The 8,356-nt window shown below is 49.7% G+C and overlaps 1 long non-coding RNA gene across 1 annotated transcript; it reads right to left on the bottom strand.

Annotated features, from left to right (window-relative positions):
* LOC122433605 lies at positions 1-7,641 on the bottom strand. The gene is made up of 3 exons (XR_006267128.1): positions 7,486-7,641; positions 3,894-4,020; positions 1-3,070 (listed from the first exon to the last, which is right to left on the bottom strand). It is a non-coding gene; the product is annotated as an uncharacterized LOC122433605 (long non-coding RNA).
* Positions 7,642-8,356: the final 715 nt, after the last annotated feature.

Raw genomic sequence — 8,356 nt, 5'->3', positions numbered from 1 at the left:
TACTGAGCCTGTGATCTAGAGCCAGTGCTCTGCAACAAGAGAAGCTGCTGCAATGAGAAGCCCACTCACTGCAACTACAGTAGCCTCCACTCACCACAACTAGCGAAAGCCCTCTTGCATCAACGAAGACGCAGAGCAGTCAAAAAAAAAAAAAAATGCAGACTCTTAGGCCCCATCCAGACTGGTTGAATCAGAATCTGCATTTTAACAAAATCCCCAGATGAATCATATGTATGTTAAAGTTCAGAAGTGATGGTATCCTTATTTCTTCATCCAACAGCTATTTATCTAGGGCCTCTCAAGGGCCAGGCTCCATACAGTGCTGGGAGACGGACGATATGGATGGATGAAAATGACATGGTCCTCAACCCAGTAGAAGGTACAATTTGGTGGAGGAGCCATGAGATAAATAAATAAAGAAACAAACATGTAATTTCAAGGTGTGGCAATTGCTATGAAGGAAGTGAAAAAAAATTAGTGATCACAGTATAAAAAAACTGTAAGACAGTCTAACAACAGACCAGGGGAAGGAGTTGTATCAGACAGAATAGTCATGGGGGTCTAAGAAAGGAAGGCCTCTCTGAAGAGGTGTCTTTTGATCCTGGAAAGTGGGTGATCCTTGAGGAAGGAGTTGGAAGATTCTGGAATGAATGCTCAAATCTTGTCTGGGATCATGCGATGAATTGGAGTGTGGAGTGTCAGAACTCAGAGTGTAAGATTCTCAGAGAAGGAGAAGGCATTGAGCACTCATCAGTATTTGTTCATCCTCTCCCCACACAGCTATAGGGGCCTCCCCAGCTCACCTCAATTCTGCATCACTCAAAGAGCTTAAGCCAAGGCTCCCAGTCTTACTCTTGGCTTCAGGAGTATGAAAATCTACTAGACCCCGCTCCAGTGGCTTAGAACCAGCCAACTCCAGGACCTCTTTCATGGCAGATCCCAGATTTGGGGGCCAGAAAACTTGCAAATGAGCCCTTTGGTAGATTAAGTAAGGAAATGTTTTGGTTTTTTCTGAAAATGATTTCTAAACTTTCCCACTCCCAGGAGGAGTAACCTTCTCTCCAACCACTGGCTTCTGGTGCGTGGAGGGGACCCACAGCATCTGTTGAAGTCTTCACATGAGCCCGGATCCTGAGTCACCCTCCCTCCCTGCCAACAGCATCAGCATCACCTGGGAGCTTGTCAGAGATGTGGCATCTCAGGATCCACCCAGACCGAACTGAAGCAGGATCTCCAGAAGATGCACGTTAGACGGAGAAGCCTTGCCCCCTCCATGAGGGGCTGGTTCACGTGGTGGGATCCCAGAGAGAGACAGCTTTTGGTGGTCTAGTTCACACAGATCAGCAGAGCTAAGTGCTGGTCTGGAGAATCTGGAGATGCTCAGCTATCCTGCAAAAGCCTGAGAGAGCCGACCACTGGGGAACTGGGGCCTGGGGGTTGTCAGGGACCCAGGCTGGTCCTAACCGGTCCAGTTTATACTTCCCAAAGTGAGATCCATACACCCTGGCAGTCCTGGTGATGGTTTCTTTCATGAGATACATAGGAATGCAATTAGTAACACTAAATCATTCATTAAGAATGTTCTTCTCGGGGACTTTCCTGGTGGTCCAGTGGTTAAGAATCTGCCTCCCAAGGTAGGGTACACGGGTTCAGCTCCTGAACGGGTTCAGTCTCCTGAAGGGAGACTAAGATCCCACATGCTATGGGGCAACCAAGCCCACGTGCCATGGTTAGAGAGCTCCTGTGCCACAATTAGAGAAAGCCTGTACATTGAGATGAAGACCCAGTGCAGCCAAAATAAAATAAATAAAAATTTTTAAAAAGAAGAAGAATGTTCTCTTTCCAAGTCCCATTCAGTCTCTCTTATGACCACAAGGAGAGAGGCTTTGTTGGGAGCTAGGATGCCTCCAGCACCTATGGAGAGAGCTTGGTGGTTACGACAGACACTCCAAGCTGCCTGGATCCACATCCAGGTGCTGCATCTCTGTGTCAGACTGTTTGGACTGAGGAACAAAGGAACACAGATGGGCGGCTCACGCAACAGAAACTGTCTCACAATTCTGGAGGCTGGAAGTCCCAAGATCAAGGTGTCAGCGGGGTGAGTCTCTTCTGAGGCTTTTTCCTTGGATTCTTGAGGGACATCTCCTTGTGTCATGTCACACATACGCAACTGTATGTGTGTCCTAACCTCCTCTTCTTCTAGGAAAACCTAATGAGCTCATTTTTACTTTAATTACTCCTCTTAAGACCCAAAGTCCAACAGTCACATTCTGAGGGGTTAAGACTTCAGTGAAACCTAGATGAATTTGGGGAGAATACAACTTAGCTAGCGGTGGAACGTTCACAATTTTTTCAACCTCTAGTTGTGGAACTTTCCCAAATTTCTCAGCTTCTCTGTACCTCAGTATGCCCATAAAAGGAGACGACGGTATCCACCTCATAGGCTGTAAAGGGAGCCGAACAAATTAGTTCATATGAGATGCTTAAAACAATAGTTGGCACCAAGTAGGTCCCCCAAGGGCAACAGCCACTATCAGGCATGATACTGGGTTGGCCAAAAACGTTTGTTTGGGTTTTTCCATAAGATGTTATGGAACACATAGGAGATATTCAACAAGCATCTGTTGCATGTATGTGTCAGGGAGGAGGAAATTTTTCTCTATCCTTTTAGGTTCTTTTTGCTGGTCTAAGAATTAAACTGACATGAGACAGATTAACAGGAGAAAATCAAACAAAAGTAAAAAGTAAAAAAAAAAAAAAATGTGTATTTGGGAGAGACCCAGGAAAACTGAGTTATTCCCCCAAATGGCCAAACCCTCACCTTTAATACCATCTTCATGGGTGTGCATGCTTATTTGCTCAGTCATGTCCAACTCTTTGCGACCCTATGGGCTATAGCCCGCCAGGCTCCTCTGTCCGTGGGATTCTCCAGGCAAGCATACTGGAGTGGGTTGCCATTGCCTCCTCCAAGGGGTCTTCCGTGGGACTGAACCTGCGTCGATGTCCTGGGATCTCCTGCGTCTCCCACATTGACAGAAGATTTCTTTAACACTGGGAAAGAAAGAGCCACCTGGGAAACCCAAGGTGACCAAAAGCCTCACCTAAATTCTTTGTTCAGCTAAAGACAAAAGCGGATGTTGAGGGTGGGAAAGTCATTTCTGGGAGGTAACCAGGAAATGCACAGTAAACAAAGGTAAGTTCGTTATGCAAATTCAAGCCCTTGCTTTCTCCCCAGCTAAGAGCTTCTAGAGGTTTGGTCAGCCTCCTGCTCCAGGTGCAGAGAGAGACACCCTTGCAAATGGAGATTCCCCTTCCTAATGTAAATGTTTCTGACAAAAGGGTAACCCCTACTCGGTTTTCAGAGTTTTCCAGAAAATAACCAGCTTAAAATAATTAATATGTCAAAGAGACATATTTTAGGGCGGCAAATTCTTATTGTTGTTGTTTAGTCGATAAGTTCTGTCTGACTCTTTTGTGATCCCATGGACTGTAGCCCACCAGGCTCCTCTGTCCATGGGATTCTCCAGGCAAGAATACTGGAGTGGGTTGCCATTCCCTTCGCCAGGGGATCTTCCCAACCCAGGGATCAAACTCAAGTCTCCTGCATTGGCAGGTGAGTTCTTTACCAGGGAAACCCAGAAAATTCTACCCCCCTACAAATGGCAGTATCGTCTGGGCCAGCAGCTCCCGGGATCCTGGGAAGATGCCAGGGAATCTCAGGGCTTCTTGAGTTAAGGGTCCTAAACCCAGAGTCAGCGCTGATGGGGCTGGAGACGAGCTGTCTTCCTACAGAGCCTGCCCATCTCTAGGGTGGGGGTGTCGCAGTTCACTGGCTGGCACCCTTGCCAGCCCACGCCCTATCCTCACCCAACCAGTCGGACCACACCACCCACATGCCAGCCGATGCGTTTGGACGGGCACGGGGCAGGACCCAGCCTGTCAGCCGCCTGTCTTCCCATCCTCCCGCTTCCCAGGTGCCTGCAGTCCAGGTGTTCAAAGTTCCTCGGGCCACACGTGTTTCTGGCAAAGAAGAGAGGCAAAGACTCAGTCCTGGAAGCTCAGGGAGAAGAGAAAGAGAGGCTTACAGATGGGGATTCCCTGCCCTTGGGGAGACTCTGTTCACAATTGTGGGAAGTGACCCCAAAGCCCAAGCAAGGCTGTAAAACTGCTCCCCCAGGGAAGGAAGAGCAGGTTGAATGAGTCCTGAGGTGGTCACCTCTTCTCCTGCTGGGCACCAGGTTTCCTGGTCAAAGATAGGACAAAGAATTCCCTCACCCTCTCACTCCTCGAAGTATTACTCCCTATGAGGATTCCCTGGGGTTAGACTTAATGCACTGTCCCATTCATTCAAATGCTATTTATTTGTAAGCTTCTAAAATTTTAATTGGATTTTTGAAATTTATTTTTGATTTTTACAGTAGTGTGTTGGCTTCTGCTATATAACGACGTGAATCAGCCATAGGTATATATACATATGCCCCCTTCGTCTTGAACCACCCCACTACCCCCGACCCTATCCCACCCTTCTAAGTTGTCACGAGACACCGCTTTGGGTTGCCTGTGTTATACGGCAACTTCCCATTAGCTGTTTTACATACGGTAATGTATATGTCTCAATGCTACTCTCTCATTTCATCCCACCCTCTCCTTCCCCTGCAGCATCCAAAGTCTGCTTTCTACGTCTGCATCTCTATTCCTGCCCTGTAAATAGGTTCATCATTTTTCCAGCTTCTGTATATATGCGGTAAAAGTGTTAGTCAGTCAGTTGTGTCCGACTCTGCAACCCCATGGACTGTAGCTCTCCAGGCTCCTCTGGCCATGAGATTCTCCAGGCAAGAACACTGGAATGGGTTGCCATTTCCTTCTCCAGGGGATCTTCCTGACCCAGGGATCGAACCCAGGTCTCCTGCATTGCAGGCAGATTGTTTGCCATCTGAGCCACCAGGAGAGTGTTAATATTTATTTATTGAGCACCAACCAAGTGCCCGGAGCTCTGTCAAGCCCGGGGAGGTGGTGGGAAGTGAGATACTCAGAGAAGGGCTCTCAGGGTGCTGACATCAAGTGAGGGGAATCAGAGAGAAATAAGCCAACAAGTAAATCAGTGAAACAACCTGAGCTGTAATGATGGAAGCATGAAGAAACACAATCAGAGGATGCAGTTGACACTGGCCAGCTGCGTGGGTCGGGGCTCAGCGGGAGATCTTGGCAGGCCTCTCTGAGGACACCTCTGACGGAGGCTGAAATGATGAGAAGAAGCCAGTCGTGCAAAGGAAGGTCTGGAACTGAAGGTTCCAAGTGGAGGGAACAGCAAGCCACAAATGTCCTGGGGCGGGAAGAAGTTTGCCTGGTGTGGGGAATAGAGAGGTGATGGTGTTGCAGGAAAGTGGCAAGTGATGGGGAAGTGGTAAGAAATGAGGTCAGGTGGGGAGGCAAAGATTCCTGAGGACGGTGAGTGTGGCAGGGGGCTCCCCAGCTAGGAGGATGCACATGCTTTGGGCAGAGCCTGGAAAGGGTATGCCTTCCCTCCTGCTCCCCCAAGCTGGGACTCCCCCAGTTTGGAGAGAGGATTCCATTGGCTTCAGTTGGGTCACACGCCCACCAGGCAGCCAGGGAGAGGCAGGGCACCTTGTTGGACAGCCCCTTCCCCCACCCCGCCAGGGTGTGCCTCCCAAAAGAGAATGGGTGCTCCCTGCAGAAGAAGGGGACCCGGACACCAGGCAAGCAGAAACCACAGGTGTGCACGGCACTCCACCTCTGGGTTCTGACCTAGATCCTCAGGCCTAGCCCTGCTGCCTGCATCCCACTCACTGTCATCTCCACCCCTCTACCACCATCGTCTTTGCACTTTGGAAATGGGGAAGCTGAGTCTGGGGTGGCAGGAAACACAGGGGCTTCTGAGCCGCTGCACCCTAGGAGTCTGCTGCTTCTTTTAGGGGATCCATTATTCCCTTGCCTCCTGCTGTCTGCAGCTTGATTACACCCATGTGGGAGTTTGCTCAGTCGCTAAGTTGTGTCTGACTCTTTGCGACCCCATGGACTGCAGCACACGAGGTTTCCCTGCCCTTCAGTGAGAGTGGCCACATGCCACAAAATGGACTTTTTCTGTCTTGTGCAATCTGTCTAAGCAATTTGCATCACACCTCATGTTTCCCCATAGGTGAGACAGCAGAGAGAGCTGGCTATGCCTGGGTTTGACAGCCATGTGACCTCGGGCATGTCACTTAATCTGTGCCTTCATTGTCTCATCTATAAAATGTGAATAATACTACAACTGCCTACTTTATAGAGTTGTTGAAAGATTGGGTTCACACACCAAAGCATGTAGAACAACATACATCCTTAGCATGTATTCCATTTGGGATGGTGATGCATTCTTTCTAAACCCCTATGCACTGTGAAAATCTGCATTAATTTCTTTCATTCGTTCATTCAGCCAACACTTACTGAGTACTTGCTGGGCCCAGAAACTCAGATCAAACAGGCCAGACAAGGTTCCTGTCCTGGAGGAACTTAACTTTCTGGGGGTAGAGATAGACCATGAAGGAAAAGGCCAAATCAATAAAGAAGACTTATTTTAATAGTGATACATGTTGGAAAGAAATGAAACAGGGTGAGAGACACAGCGGTGCGAGGGCTGTTTTAAGCAGGCTGATCTGGGAAGGCCTCTCTGAAGGGTGACAGGTGGAAGAGAAGAACCACGAGCCACGGGAATAAAGAGCAAGTGAAGAGGCCCTGGGGAGGAAAAGCAGAGGTGTTGGGACCGGAATGAGCAAGGGTGGGGATGGCGGGTGGAGAGATCAGAGAGCTGGGGACCGCAGTGAGCAGCTCTCACGGGTCGTGGTAGGAGTTTACTTGTTAATGGTGGTGATTTAGTCGCTAAGTCATGTCCAACTCTTGGGACCCTATGGACTGTAGCCCGCCAGGCTCCTCTGTCCATGGGATTTCCCAGGCAAGAAAACTGGAGTGGATTTGCCATTTCCTTCTCCAGGGGATCTTCCCAACCCAGGAATCAAACCCAGGTCTCCTGCATTGCAGGCAGATTCTTTACCGACTGAGTTGGGGCAACATGAAACCCATGAAAAGTTTCAGCAGGGGAATGATAGATCCCACCCATGTTTTCTGAAGACCACTGTAGCCGCCTGCCAGGAAAACAAAATGAAGGGGGCTTGGTTGGAAGAGGAGGCTTCCCAGGTGGTGCTAGTGGCAAAGAATCTGCCTGTCAGTGCAGGAGAGGTAAGAGATGCAGGTTTGATCCCTGGGTTGGGAAGATCCTCTGGAGGAAGGCATGGCAACCCTCTTCAGTATTCTTGCCTGGAGAACCCAGGGACAGAGGAGCCTGGCAGGCTACAGTCCATAGGGTCTCAAAGAGTCAGACAAAATTGAAGGGACTTAGTACGCACGCAAGGGTTGAAAGAGGAGAGAGTAGTTGTGGATCTTTTGATGAGGACCCATCCCCAGGTCCCTGCAGAGTGGTTAGATGGTTACCTGGGCAACCGCCATCCCAGAGCACCGCTCACCGGCCAGCAGTCTGGTCCTTGTTTGCAAGACTGCGGTATTCCGAGACTGAAAGAGAACTTCCTGCGTCCTGGGTGCCCTGGGCAGACAGCGAGCGCCGCGGCAGCCCTGCCTGCATCTCCAGTCCAGGATCAGCCCAGGTCCGTCAGTCCTGCCAGCACCACATCCTCCGGTCCTTCCCACCTCCGGGGAGTGCCCCGGGCAGAAATCCGGCCCTGCCCACCCTGGACGTGCTCTGATAACCTCCCCAAAGGGGAAGCTGTTTGTTTGGAAGGAAATGGTGCAGAAAGAGGCAGTGGCCACCTTGAAAATAGGGCTGGGGCCTGCTTCAGGGCCAAGCTGGAGCATGAGGGCTGAGATTCCAGTGGCTGAGGAATCGGGGGGTGGGGGGGCCTTCCTGGGGCCAAGGAGGTCTGGTGCAGCCAGGCACCTGCTCCTCTTTGCCCCAGTGAGCCCCCGAGAGTTTTCGTTATTGCCATTTTTGGAATAACTGAGTCCAGCAACCAGAGACATGATGGCTTTTTTAAAAAACTAATTTATTTTTTAATTGGAGGATAATTGCTTTACAATACTGTGTTGGTTTCCTGCCAAATGTCAACATGAATCAGCCACAGGCATACATATATCCCTTCCCTCCCACCTCCCACCGCACCCCACCCCACCCCTCTAGGTTGTCAGAGCCCCAGTTTGAGCTCCATGAGTCATATAGCAAATTCCCACCGCCTATCTATTTTACAACTTTTTCGTTGTTATTCAGTAGCTAAAAAGTGTAAAGTGTTAGCTGCTCAGTCACGTCCGACTCTTGGTGATCCAGCGGACAAAGCCCACCAGGCTCCTCTTG

This window comes from Cervus canadensis, chromosome 32 (assembly GCF_019320065.1).
Source record: "Cervus canadensis isolate Bull #8, Minnesota chromosome 32, ASM1932006v1, whole genome shotgun sequence".
Taxonomy (NCBI): Eukaryota; Metazoa; Chordata; class Mammalia; order Artiodactyla; family Cervidae; genus Cervus; species Cervus canadensis.
This window is presented reverse-complemented; position numbering and strand designations above follow the sequence as displayed.